Below are 15,000 nucleotides of genomic sequence, written 5' to 3' on the forward strand. Positions count from 1 at the left end.
TGTTTGTTGTGAGAAAGACTGTTGGTATAAGTGAGATTGTTTGTTTATGTTTTAGTTAGGTAAGGGCAGTAGTGCATGTTTTAGGCAAATGATTATTTTGATATGACTGAAACTAGAGGCAGTATTGTTTGTGAATGCTGGACTATAATTTTTATTCCTTTACCAGCGTGGAAGTGTTTGATTATTTTTCGAGCAGTAATTCCTTCTTTGAAGAGTTATTTTTTTGAATAACGATCTATAGTTGCTGACCTGGCCTGTAATTGATTGTATTTAGGCTGCTCTTTTGGATTACTAAACCGTTGATGACCTGGCCTTTGTATTAACCCTGGATAGGTACGCTCCTCGGACACCCCTTTAAGGGTATACTCGGACGCGCGCGACCCCGACGCCAAAAATAAATTCTTGAAAAATAAGTTTTTGCAGTAACCTCCTTTTTTCTTTTGCCAAAAAAACTTCAATGAATGCTTAAAACAACTGTAAAGATAAATACTACTCATCTGCAGAAAAAACTATTTATTATAAATATTTTAAAAAATTAAGTAGAAAAAAAGACCTTACATAAAAATTCATAAAAAAAAGTTTATACATATATACACAAATCCTTTTAGGAATTGATTCTTGAATGTTTAGGACACATCTTGATGTATTTTGGATGAAGTCAGACCCATGGAGGTGAAGATCTGAAATGAGAAAAAAAGGGTACCCAAATGGAATAGGAAGTGGCTAATTTTTTTATGGAATAAACATATGTTATCCTAAAATAGAAATATGTAAAAGAATCTTCATTATTTTGTAAATTACATTTATATCAGGGGCCATATCTAAAGGTAATTTTTTGAGTACTTAGAAATTTCGTAAAAAATACATATATTTAATATATAATATGATATTTATGCAGTTAAAACTATACCAAAATATCACAAATTCTATAAGGAACAAATATATATATATATATATATATATATATATATATATATATATATATATATATATATATATATATATATATATATATATATATATATATATATATATATATATATATATATATATATATATATATATATATATATATATATATATATATATATATATATAGGGCAACTTACGCTTCGGATATGTCCACAAAATGGCCGCCAACCACACTGACTCAGACTCCCTAATCTGCCACTTGAAATGTCAATTTCAAAGTATTATTTACTAATCTAATTATTCTTGGATATGCATAAAAATTGTATGGTGGGTTGCTGGATAATTGTCAATTATTTTACGACTATAAAATTAAAATTCTGACTCCAAAAAAATTTTTGAAGGGAAATAAAATCGAAAAAAAAATGTAAAACAATATAATATTTTAGCTAAAAAATTTTGATGATATTCAATCAAAAAGAAGTAAACAAAATTTTCCGACAAATAAACATCTAGAGGAATCAGTACTCTGTGATAGTTCCTTAGTACGTAGTAATTTTGAAAGAAATGGGAAAAAACGAAAAAATGGCAATCACAGGAAAATCGAACACATACCTATATATACGCCATATCTGGCTAAAAATAAAGATAGGCATGGGTAGCCAGATCATCTAGAAACACTTTTCAACACTATAAAAAAACAAGTTTTGCGACACTACTTACCAATTCCTTATGGTAACATGACTAAGCAAAAAAATGCAAAACAAATAAAAAGGGGCACTCGCGGAAAAATGGCCAACATTCTAATATACGGCATTTCAGAAAAAAGAATTTCAGCCACGTACTAGGCAAACCATCAAGGCACATTTTCCGACAAATAAACATCTAAATGAATCATTACTCTGTGATAGTTCCTTAGTACGTAGTAATTTTGAAAGAAATGGGAAAAAACGAAAAAATGGCAATCACAGGAAAATTGAACACATACCTATATATACGCCATATCTGGCTAAAAAAAAGATAGGCATGGGTAGCCAGATCATCTAGAAACACTTTCCAACACTATAAGATTATAAGTTTTGCGACACTACTTGCCAATTCCTTACGGTAACAAGACTAAGTAAAAAAATGCAAAACAAATAAAAAGGGGCACTCGCGGAAAAATGGCTAACATTCTAATATACGGCATTTCAGAAAAAAAAAAATTCAGCCACGTGCTAGGCAAACCATCAAGGTACATTTTCCGACAAATAAACATCAAAATGAATCATTACTCTGTGATAGTTCTTTGTACGTAGTAATTTTGAAAGAAATGGGAAAAAACGAAAAAATGGCAATCACAGGAAAATCGAACACATACCTATATATACGCCATATCTGGCTAAAAAAAAAGATAGGCATGGGTAGCCAGATCATCTAGGAACACTTTCTAACACTATAAAATTATAAGTTTTGCGACACTACTTGCCAATTCCTTACGGTAACATGACTAAGCAAAAAAATGCAAAACAAATAAAAAGTGGCACTCGCGGAAAAATGGCCATTCTGGTATACGGCATTTCAGAAAAAAAAAAAAATTTCAGCCACGTGCTAGGCAAACCATCAAGGCATATTTTCCGACAAATAAACATATAAATGAATCATTACTCTGTGATAGTTCCTTAGTACGTAGTAATTTTGAAAGAAATGGGAAAAAACGAAAAAATGGAAATCACAGGAAAATCGAACACATACCTATATATACGCCATATCTGGCTAAAAAAAACATAGGCATGGGTAGCCAGATCATCTAGAAACACTTTCCAACACTATAAAAATATAAGTTTTGCAACACTACTTGCCAATTCCTTACGGTAACATGACTAAGCAAAAAAATGCAAAACAAATAAAAAGGGGCACTCGCGGAAAAATGGCTAACAATCTGATATATGGCATTTCAGAAAAAAAAATTCAGCCACGTGCTAGACAAACCATCAAGGCACATTTTCCGACAAATAAACATCTAAATGAATCATTACTCTGTGATAGTTCCTTAGTACGTAGTAATTTTGAAAGAAATGGGAAAAAACGAAAAAATGGCAATCACAGGAAAATCGAACACATACCTATATATACGCCATATCTGGCTAAAAAAAAAAGATAGGCATGGGTAGCCAGATCATCTAGAAACACTTTCCAACACTATAAGAATACAAGTTTTGCGACACTACTTGCCAATTCCTTACGGTAACATGACTAAGCAAAAAAATGCAAAACAAATAAAAAGGGGCACTCGCGGAAAAATGGCCAACATTCTAATATACGGCATTTAAGAAAAAAAAAATTTCAGCCACGTACTAGGCAAACCATCAAGGCACATTTTACGACAAATAAACATCTAAATGAATCATTACTCTGTGATAGTTCCTTAGTACGTAGTAATTTTGAAAGAAATGGGAAAAAACGAAAAAATGGCAATCATCGGAAAATCGAAGACATACCTATATATACGCCTTATATGGCTAAAAAAAAGATAGGCATGGGTAGCCAGATCATCTAAAAACACTTTCCAACACTATAAAATTATAAGTTTTGTGACGCTACTTGCCAATTCCTTACGGTAACAAGACTAAGTAAAAAAATGCAGAACAAATAAAAATGGGCACTCGCGGAAAAATGGCTAACATTCTAATATACGGCATTTCAGAAAAAATAAATTGAGCCACGTGCTAGGCAAACCATCAAGGCACATTTTCCGACAAATAAACATCTAAATGAATCATTACTCTGTGATAGTTCCTTAGTACGTAGTCATTTTGAAAGAAATGGGAAAAAACGAAAAAATGGCAATCACAGGAAAATCGAACACATACCTATATATACGCCATATCTGGCTAAAAAAAAAGATAGGCATGGGTAGCCAGATCATCTAGAAACACTTTCCAACACTATAAGAATACAAGTTTTGCGACACTACTTGCCAATTCCTTACGGTAACATGACTAAGCTAAAAAATGCAAAACAAATAAAAAGGGGCACTCGCGGAAAAATGGCCAACATTCTAATATACGGCATTTAAGAAAAAAAAAATTTCAGCCACGTACTAGGCAAACCATCAAGGCACATTTTACGACAAATAAACATCTAAATGAATCATTACTCTGTGATAGTTCCTTAGTACGTAGTAATTTTGAAAGAAATGGGAAAAAACGAAAAAATGGCAATCATCGGAAAATCGAACACATACCTATATATACACCTTATATGGCTAAAAGAAAGATAGGCATGGGTAGCCAGATCATCTAGAAACACTTTCCAACACTATAAAATTATAAGTTTTGCGACACTACTTGCCAATTCCTTACGGTAACAAGACTAAGTAAAAAAATGCAAAACAAATAAAAAGGGGCACTCGCGGAAAAATGTCTAACATTCTATAATACGGCATTTCAGAAAAAAAAAAATTCACCCACGTGCTAGGCAAACCATCAAGGCACATTTTCGGACAAATAAACATCTAAATGAATCATTACTTTGTGATAGTTCCTTAGTACGTAGTAATTTTGAAAGAAATGGGAAAAAACGAAAAAATGGCAATCACAGGAAAATCGAACACATACCTATATATACGCCATATCTGGCTAAAAAAAAAGATAGGCATGGGTAGCCAGATCATCTAGAAACACTTTCTAACACTAAAAAATTATAAGTTTTGCGACACTACTTGCCAATTCCTTACGGTAACATGACTAAGCAAAAAAATGAAAAACAAATAAAAAGTGGCACTCGCGGAAAAATGGCCATTCTGGTATACGGCATTTCAGAAAAAAAAAATTTCAGCCACGTGCTAGGCAAACCATCAAGGCACATTTTCCGACAAATAAACATATAAATGAATCATTACTCTGTGATAGTTCCTTAGTACGTAGTAATTTTGAAAGAAATGGGAAAAAACGAAAAAATGGCAATCACAGGAAAATCGAACACATACCTATATATACGCCATATCTGGCTAAAAAAAACATAGGCATGGGTAGCCAGATCATCTAGAAACACTTTCCAACACTATAAAAATATAAGTTTTGCAACACTACTTGCCAATTCCTTACGGTAACATGACTAAGCAAAAAAATACAAAACAAATAAAAAGGGGCACTCGCGGAAAAATGGCTAACAATCTAATATATGGCATTTTAGAAAAAAAAATTCAGCCACGTGCTAGGCAAACCATCAAGGCACATTTTCCGACAAATAAACATATAAATGAATCATTACTCTGTGATAGTTCCTTAGTACGTAGTAATTTTGAAAGAAATGGGAAAAAACGAAAAAATGGCAATCACAGGAAAATCGAACACATACCTATATATACGCCATATCTGGCTAAAAAAAACATAGGCATGGGTAGCCAGATCATCTAGAAACACTTTCCAACACTATAAGAATACAAGTTTTGCGACACTACTTGCCAATTCCTTACGGTAACATGACTAAGCAAAAAAATGCAAAACAAATTAAAAGGGGCACTCGCGGAAAAATGGCCAACATTCTAATATACGGCATTTAAGAAAAAAAAATTTCAGCCACATACTAGGCAAACCATCAAGGCACATTTTACGACAAATAAACATCTAAATGAATCATTACTCTGTGATAGTTCCTTAGTACGTAGTAATTTTGAAAGAAATGGGAAAAAAAGAAAAAATGGCAATCATCGGAAAATCGAACACATACCTATATATACGCCATATCTGGCTAAAAAAAAGATAGGCATGGGTAGCCAGATCATCTAGAAACACTTTCCAACACTATAAAAATATAAGTTTTGCAACACTACTTGCCAATTCCTTACGGTAACATGACTAAGCAAAAAAATGCAAAACAAATAAAAAGGGGCACTCGCGGAAAAATGGCTAACAATCTAATATATGGCATTTCAGAAAAAAAAAATCAGCCACGTGCTAGACAAACCATCAAGGCACATTTTCCGACAAATAAACATCTAAATGAATCATTACTCTGTTATAGTTCCTTAGTACGTAGTAATTTTGAAAGAAATGGGAAAAAACGAAAAAATAGCAATCACAGGAAAATCGAACACATACCTATATATACACCATATCTGGCTAAAAAAAAAGATAGGCATGGGTAGCCAGATCATCTAGAAACACTTTCCAACACTATAAAAATACAAGTTTTGCAACACTACTTGCCAATTCCTTACGGTAACATGACTAAGCAAAAAAATGCAAAACAAATAAAAAGGGGCACTCGCGGAAAAATGGCCAACATTCTAATATACGGCATTTAAGAAAAAAAAATTTCAGCCACGTACTAGGCAAACCATCAAGGCACATTTTACGACAAATAAACATCTAAATGAATCATTACTCTGTGATAGTTCCTTAGTACGTAGTAATTTTGAAAGAAATGGGAAAAAACGAAAAAATGGCAATCATCGGAAAATCGAACACATACCTATATATACGCCATATATGGCTAAAAAAAAGATAGGCATGGGTAGCCAGATCATCTAGAAACACTTTCCAACACTATAAAATTATAAGTTTTGCGACACTACTTGCCAATTCCTTACGGTAACAAGACTAAGTAAAAAAATGCAAAACAAATAAAAAGGGGCACTCGCGGAAAAATGGCTAACATTCTAATATACGGCATTTCAGAAAAAATTAATTCAGCCACGTGCTAGGCAAACCATCATGGCACATTTTCCGACAAATAAACATCTAAATGAATCATTACTCTGTGATAGTTCCTTAGTACGTAGTAATTTTGAAAGAAATGGGAAAAAACGAAAAAATGGCAATCACAGGAAAATCGAACACATACCTATATATACGCCATATCTGGCTAAAAAAAAAAGATAGGCATGGGTAGCCAGATCCTCTAGAAACTCTTTCTAACACTATAAAATTATAAGTTTTGCGACACTACTTGCCAATTCCTTACGGTAACATGACTAAGCAAAAAAATGCAAAACAAATAAAAAGTGGCACTTGCGGAAAAATGGCCATTCTGGTATACGGCATTTCAGAAAAAAAAAATTTCAGCCACGTGCTAGGCAAACCATCAAGGCACATTTTCCGACAAATAAACATATAAATGAATCATTACTCTGTGATAGTTCCTTAGTACGTAGTAATTTTGAAAGAAATGGGAAAAAACGAAAAAATAGAAATCACAGGAAAATCGAACACATACCTATATATACGCCATATCTGGCTAAAAAAAAAAAAAGATAGGCATGGGTAGCCAGATCATATAGAAACACTTTCCAACACTATAAAAATATAAGTTTTGCGACACTTCTTGCCAATTCCTTACGGTAACATGACTAAGTAAAAAAAATGAAAAACAAATAAAAAGGGGCACTCGCGGAAAGATGGTCAACATTTTATTATACGCATTTCAGAAAAAAAAAAAAAATTCAGCCACGTGCTAGGCAAACCATCAAGGCACATTTTCCGACAAATAAACATCTAAATGAATCATTACTCTGTGATAGTTCCTTAGTATGTAGTAGTAATTTTGAAAGAAATGGGAAAAAACGAAAAAATGGCAATCACAGGAAAATCGAACACATACCTATATATACGCTATATCTGGCAAAAAATAAATAGGCATGGGTAGCCAGATCATCTAGAAACACTTTCCAACACTATGAAAATATAAGTTTTGCAACACTACTTGCCAATTCCTTACGGTAACATGACTAAGCAAAAATATGTAAAACAAATAAAAAGAGGCACTCGCGGGAAAATGCCCAACATTCTAATATACGGCATCTCAGATAAAAAAAAGACATGCACGTGTTAGCCCAACCATCAAAGCACACTTTCTAACACATAAACATGAAAAAAAATCAATAATATACTGCAATTCCTTACTACGTAGTAAATTTTTACAAATATTGAAAAAAAAACAGAAATTGGCAACCGCAGTTAAATACCCAATATACCAATAACTACGTCGTATCTGACAAAAACAAAGTCACGCATGGGTAGCCAGATCTTCTAGACACACTTTCCAACACTAAAAAAGCAAAAGTTTTACGACAGTATTTGGCAATATCTTACGGAAAAATGACTTGGCAAACAAATGAAAAAAAAATGAAAAAGGGGCACTCGCGGTAAAATGGCCAGCATTCTAATATACGGCATCTCAGATAAAAAAAAAGATATGCACGTGTTAGCCCAACCATCAAGGCACACTTTCTAACACATAAACATGAAAAAAAAAATCAATAATATACGGCAATTCCTTACTACGTAGTAAATTTTTTACAAATATTGAAAAAAAACAGAAATTGGCAACCGCAGTTAAATACCCAATATACCAATAACTACGTCGTATCTGACAAAAACAAAGTCCCGCATGGGTAGCCAGATCATCTAGACACACTTTCCAACACTAAAAAAGCAAAAGTTTTACGACACTATTTGGCAATATCTTACGGAAAAATTACTTGGCAAGAAAATTTTAAAAAATGAAAAAGGGGCACTCGCGGTAAAATGGTCCTCGTGGTGATGAACGACATTTTAACTAAAAAAAAAAATCATGCACATGGTAGCCAAACAATCCACCAAGACTTTCCACAACTGATAACCTATACAAGTTGCATCATTCTACGACAATTTCATAGTACGTAATAACTTTGATAATTATGCAAATTACCTTAGAAGGGTAAACTCGGTCGCGCTCGACCCCGACACGTCTCAGAAATCGGGGAAGGAGTACAGCTACAGCAATGCACATCTAGACACTACTAGAGCGTATAGGCGAGACACCTACTGCAGGTCGATCACCCACAAATTCAGTCACGGGGGTGAGTCACGTGAGAAAAACCTCTTTTTTGTTATGCTCGGGGTCGCGGACGACCCACGGTACCGTTCCAGGGTTAAGATTACGGATAATGATGATGATGATGATGATGATAACACTTGTGACCAGAAGAGTTAAAGCCGTTGTGGCAAACTAACTGACACTTCTGTTTCTCATAGAGTGGTGCTGTACCAAATAAAACAGTTGGGTAAGTGAATCATTACTTCAGAGTTTTTAATTTTTCGCGACTTATCTAGCGAAATTGTTAGTGAATACACGCAATATATATATATATATATATATATATATATATATATATATATATATATATATATATATATATATATATATATATATATATATATATATATATATATATATATATATATATGCTTGGGTTGTGGTTAATTTAAATTTAAGTTTTATTAGTGGTTAGTTTTAAGCTTTATTGATTTTGAGGGTTTATTTGATTGTGGGAGGGTTTACTGTGATAATTATTATAGTTTTAAGGAATATAGTTTAAAGGTTATGTTTTGTTTTTTATGCCCCTTTTGTCCAAGAATCCCCTGCTAATAACGTAAGGAGAAAGTTTGTACTGAGTAGACATTTGTCTGTTTAGTGTGATCAAGGGTGTGTGAGTTATTCTTGTGACATTATTTTGGTGCCCGAACAGTGACTGACTGTCGAGGTGGGATTGATAGCAGGACTCTTGGACAAAGGAATGAAATAGGATAAGAAATTAGAGTTAAGACTTAAAATGGAAGAACCGTTATGGGTTTTGAACGAGGAATTGCGGCTGAGAAAAGAGCGTAAGGAGAAGTTGTCCATAGAGAAAGAGAAGTTGATGCTTGAGAATATGAGGTTGAGTTGTAAGAATGAGGAGATGGGAGAGGAACTGAAAGCGCTAAAGGGAATTTTGGAGAGAGTGGAAGAGGGTGTTGAGATAAGGATGTGTGAGAATGAGGAATAAATGGAAGCTATGATGGGGCAGATAATGGGAATGATGAAAAAGTTCAGGGGTGAAGGTGCAGTCGAAGGCGTGTCCTCAGCTTCGGGCAATGGGTTGATAGTGGAAGAGATGGCTAAGGCAAGTGATAACGGGAAGGGTATTGATAGAGAGATTAAAAATAAGGAATTTAGGCATAATAAGGATGAACAGAAAGGTGAGAAGAAGGATGAAAGGGAAAAGTAAAATTTATGTGAAGAAAGAGAAGAAGAAGAGTCAGGATGGGAGCAAGGATATTCGTGAATTGGTGAAAGTAGTGAGTAAGAATAGGGCTAGGAAGAGTATAATCAAGGATAGGAGTATGAGTGTGGAATTATATTCTTTATATTCTAGCAAGGAAGTAGGAAAAAAAGGAATATAGCAGTGATGAAGTGTTTAGGAAAGGGAATCAGGTTTGGAGAGATAAGAGTGTTAGTGAGCAGCGAGGTAGGTCAGATAGTCGTGTCCGGGATGAAAAGTGGTATAGGTGTTGAAAGGAAGGTCATAAGAAGAATAAATGTAGATGGGCTCTAGGTGCTTGTTTTAGATGTGGTGAGGTAGGGCATATAATTAGCGAGTGCAAGAAAGAGAAAGGGGTAAAATGTTATTGGTGGGGTATGACTGGGCACATAGCGAGTGGTTGTCGTAGTAATCGTATAAATGTGATTTGTGGTAATTGTGGTAAGGTTAGTTCTTATGCTAGAATGTGCAAGGAGCCCCAGGGTAAGTGTACTGAATGTGATGCAGATGGGCATGTAGCTAGAGTATGTAGGAAGAAGGGATTAAGTCAGCCAGGATGTTCGGGAAACTAGAGTGTAAGAGGATTCAGCTGGGTTAGTCCTCGAGTGTGTGTGGAGTGAATGTGATGCATGTTCGTGAAGGTTCACTGTATGAAGACATGATGGGTGAAAGAGCTTATGACTGCATGAGGGCAAAAGTAAATTTTAATGGACTTGAGCTAGTTGGTCTCATTGACACTGGTTATGGTGTCAATTTAAAGTTTAGGAATGAATACGATAAGGTAAGGGATGTTTGTGAATTTAGGGGGTGTAAAGGTGAAGTGAAAGGTATTGGTAATTTAAATATGTCTGTGCAAGAAAAGTTATATGAAAATGTTATGATTGGGGGCCTGATGATGGAAGATAATGATTTTTATATAGTTGAGGGAGTAAATGACAAATATGATGCCGTGTTAGGTTATATTTTTTGAAAAATTATGGCATGATTGTACATCCTAGTATAAATATTATAAAGATGAAATTTAACGGTTGTCAGTATAAAAGTTGCATGACCGAATAGTCTGGGAATTGCCAATGGTGACAATTGTGAATACGTAGTGGAAGGTTTGGAAGCAAGTAAATTAGTGAAAACAAGTGTGCATGTGTATGATGGTATTTTGGATTTTCAGGAGTCGAAGGTTTATGTGAGCTTGTTGCCGACTGTAAGGAGGAAGAGAATACATGGTATACGTGAGGGTGATTGCATGGGATGTATGCATATGTTGGTCAATGTAGAAGATGAAAGGTATGCCAAATTGAGACATGTTATGACAGGTAAGATAAAGCAGGGTGACAATTGGGATTTGGAAAGTTTGAAAGAAAGAATTAATATAGATTAGAATATAAGTGAGGGTGAAAGGGAACAATTGTATAGGATGTTATGGGGTAGACGGAGAGTTTTGAGTCGTTGGGATGAGGATTGTTGGAATCGAAGGTGCCTGAATTTAAGATAGTTCTTAGTAATGATACCCCCATATATCAGCGTCCCTGACATTTTTCTCCGCCTATTGCCACAGAAATAGAAGAGCAGTGCCAGTAGTTAGAGAGCAAAGGGGTGTAATAGAAAGGAGTAAGAGCGCCTGGAATATCCCCATTGTACCTGTTAGAAAGCTGGATGGAAGTTTATGTATGTGTATTGATTATAAGAAGGTGAATGAAGTAACTGTTGAAGAACGTTTCCCGATAAATGTAGTGTCTGGCTGAGTGTGTAAGAGGCATGGTATGAAAGTTTTTACAAAGTTAGATTTAGTTAGGGACTACTACCAGATGCCTCTGGCAGAGGGGAGTAGGCCTATTACGGCATTTTCGAGTAGTAATTGTCACTATCAGTTTAGAAAATTAAGTTTTGGCCTTGCTAATGCACCTGTTGCCTTCCAGAGGGCGATGAATGTTGTTTTGGCTGGGTTTGATCGACAGAAGGTGACTATTTTTATAGATGATATTTTGACTGCGAGTGAGACTGAACACATGCAGTTGCTTGAAGCAGTATTAGAACGTTTGATGGAAGTTGGTGTGAAAGTTAAGCTTAAAATGTGTACATGGTTGGCTGGGGAGGTGGAATTTCTTGTGCATGTGGTGAGTGAATCGGGTATAAGGAAGAGTGATAAGTTTATGAGTAGGGTGAATGAATTTCCACGTCCTCATACGGTGCGTGAGTTGAGAGGTTTTTTTGGGTTGCTTGAATTTGGTCGGAAGTTTGTCGGAGGTTGTTCTGGAATAGGGAAGCCTTTGAATGAGTGGACAGGTAAGAGAAATAGTACGAGACTGAAATGGGATGAGTGTATGATAGAAGCATTTGAAAAGTTGAAAGAAGAGGCCACAAGAGACGTCAGTTTGGCCTTTCCCGACTATAGTGAGCATGCTGGTATGCTAGAATCAGATACGGATGCCAGTGGGATTAGTATGGGTGGTTGCTTGGTTCAAATGCAAAGTATACATGGAGATGAACAGTTTAGAGTGATAACATATGTAAGTAAAGCATTTAATAAGGCTAAGCGGAAGTGTTCCACGAATGAAAGGGAGTTGGCTGTGATAAGGTTTTGAGTGAGAGCGTTGAAGGTATTTTTGTATGGTGTGAAATTTATTGTGCATACTGGCCATCAGCCCCTAGTGTATATGATTATGAAATAGTCTGTGAATGCTAGGGATACGAAGACAATGGAGGATTTGAATTAGTTTGACTTTAAGCTAGAATGTGTACCTGGGAGTAAGAACGTAATAGAGGATGCAATGTCAAGAATGCATGGTAAGATAGAAGATAATAGCGAGAATGATAGTAATTTTGAAAGGTTGCCAGAAGATTTAGTGGTGGTACAAAGTTTTGAAGTAGATGACATGGTGTATAAATGTATTATGAGTGGATTGAATAAGTTGAAATTGAAGGGTTTGAATAGGGATATACCTGCTAGTGTAGATGACCTTAGAATGAGTGTTAGGAAAGAAGTATCGAAAGAAATGGCATATAAGGAGGAGGATATTGTGCTTGAGGGTGAATTGTTATCAAAAGTATTGTTGGTAGTAAGTATGTTGTATGGTGTCACTGTTTATTTGTATTTTTGGTGGAATTGTCCGAGAGACTGAAAAGGAGTATATATTGAGGTTACAATGTAAGGAAAGATGTTGCAAGTTGTTGAGTGAGAAGGATTGCCTGAGTGACTTTATTCTGAGTGACATGAGGATGGAAGATAGCGAAGATGAACTTAGGTGTGACAAGAATGACCCTATTGATAGGAGAGTAAACATTTGTATGCATGGTGTAAAAGGAAGAATGATGACGTATGTGGGTGTAAATGACAATGAATATTGTAGATGAAATTGATACAGGGACGCAAGTGTCATTAGTGAATATGTCTGTTATCAAGGAAATAGAGCATTACAATTGGGAAGTGAAAAGGCAATGTACGAGTGTGAGACATCATGGGATAGGTAAAGGAAGTTTGCTAGTTTGGAAAGAAGTGCGTTTGAAAATAAAACTGGGAAGTATGGAGGTGGAACATAATTTCATTGTAATGGGAGAGAATGAGATGCCTAGTGGTTTTTTATAGGAATTGACTTTTAAGATTGCATTATCCAACAGTTGATATTGGTAGTGGTTTGCTTCTGAAGAATGGATGTGAAGTAATTGAGATAGAAAATAGTGAATTAATGGCGAATTTTGTTGGCATGGCTAATATTATGAGAAGTGAGGATGATCTATTGACTAAAGAGGAGGTGGAAGAAATGCAAGAAAAAATGTGTGGAAATTAGAAGGTCACGTGAGTGTATGTTGAATAACATTGAGGTAGAAAAATGGCCATCTGATTTAGAGGTGTTTAAGAAAGTTAGTAAGAGACTTATTGAGTGTAAGAATATTATTTATTTTCTACATAAAGGAATGGATGAATATATATATATAATATATATATATATATATATATATATATATATATATATATATATATATATATATATATATATATATATATATATATATATGTATATATATATATATATATACATATATATATATATATATATATATATATATATATATATATATATATATATATATATATATATATATATATATATATATATATATATATATATATATATATATATATATATATATATATGTTCCTGTGTTTCCGATGCATGCTGCTGTAAGTATGTGTATGTTAGTGCACGACAAATATGGGCATATGGGTAAGAATAAATTGTTGGAATGCATACGAGAGAGATTGTTTACGCCTGGGTTAAGTCAGATATGTAAGGATTTAGTGACTACATGTGAAGATTGCTAGAAAGGGAAGTATCAGAGAGTGCATGCTAATCAGCCAGTTTTGAGATTGCATATGAAAGAGCCATTTGAAATGTTTGTGATTGATTGCATTTCTCTGCCTGCAACTGCAAGAAGACATGTGGGAACGATTGTTATGGTTGATCACATGAGTAAATTTACGTATGCAGTACCCATCAAGGATAAAAGGAGTGAGACTGTTGCAAGAATGGTTGGTCAAGTGACGTCGCCGATGTGTGTGTGTAAGCCTGCGAGAATGTTAAGTGATAATGGCCCTGAGTTTGTTGGATGGGATTTTGAGCAGATGTTAAGAGAATGGGGTATTGAACGTGTATTTGACTCCTCATATGCCAAGTGCGAATGGGTTGGCTGAAAGGACTATAAGAACATTAATTGAAATTTTACGAATGATGAGTACATGTGATAATGATTGGGATTTGTATGTTGGTAGAGCGTTGTGGGCTTATAATGCAACTGTGCATAATATTACAGGTATGCCTCCATGTAAGTTTGTGTTAAATTTTGAAAAGATATTAAGACACATGTTGGGTGTGTCGGAGGATGATAGAGATGTGTGGAAGAAATCAAATGAGAGGTTTGAGAACTTTAAAGTTGGTGAGAGTGTGATGAAAGAAGTAATTGAAAAGGTCAGAATGAATGTATATAAGGTGCGGGATAAATTTGAAGGTCCATAAGAGGTGTTAGAAGTTGGTTCGAGTGGATTAAGT

The sequence above is a fragment of the Palaemon carinicauda genome, chromosome 13 (assembly GCF_036898095.1).
Source record: "Palaemon carinicauda isolate YSFRI2023 chromosome 13, ASM3689809v2, whole genome shotgun sequence".
Taxonomy (NCBI): Eukaryota; Metazoa; Arthropoda; class Malacostraca; order Decapoda; family Palaemonidae; genus Palaemon; species Palaemon carinicauda.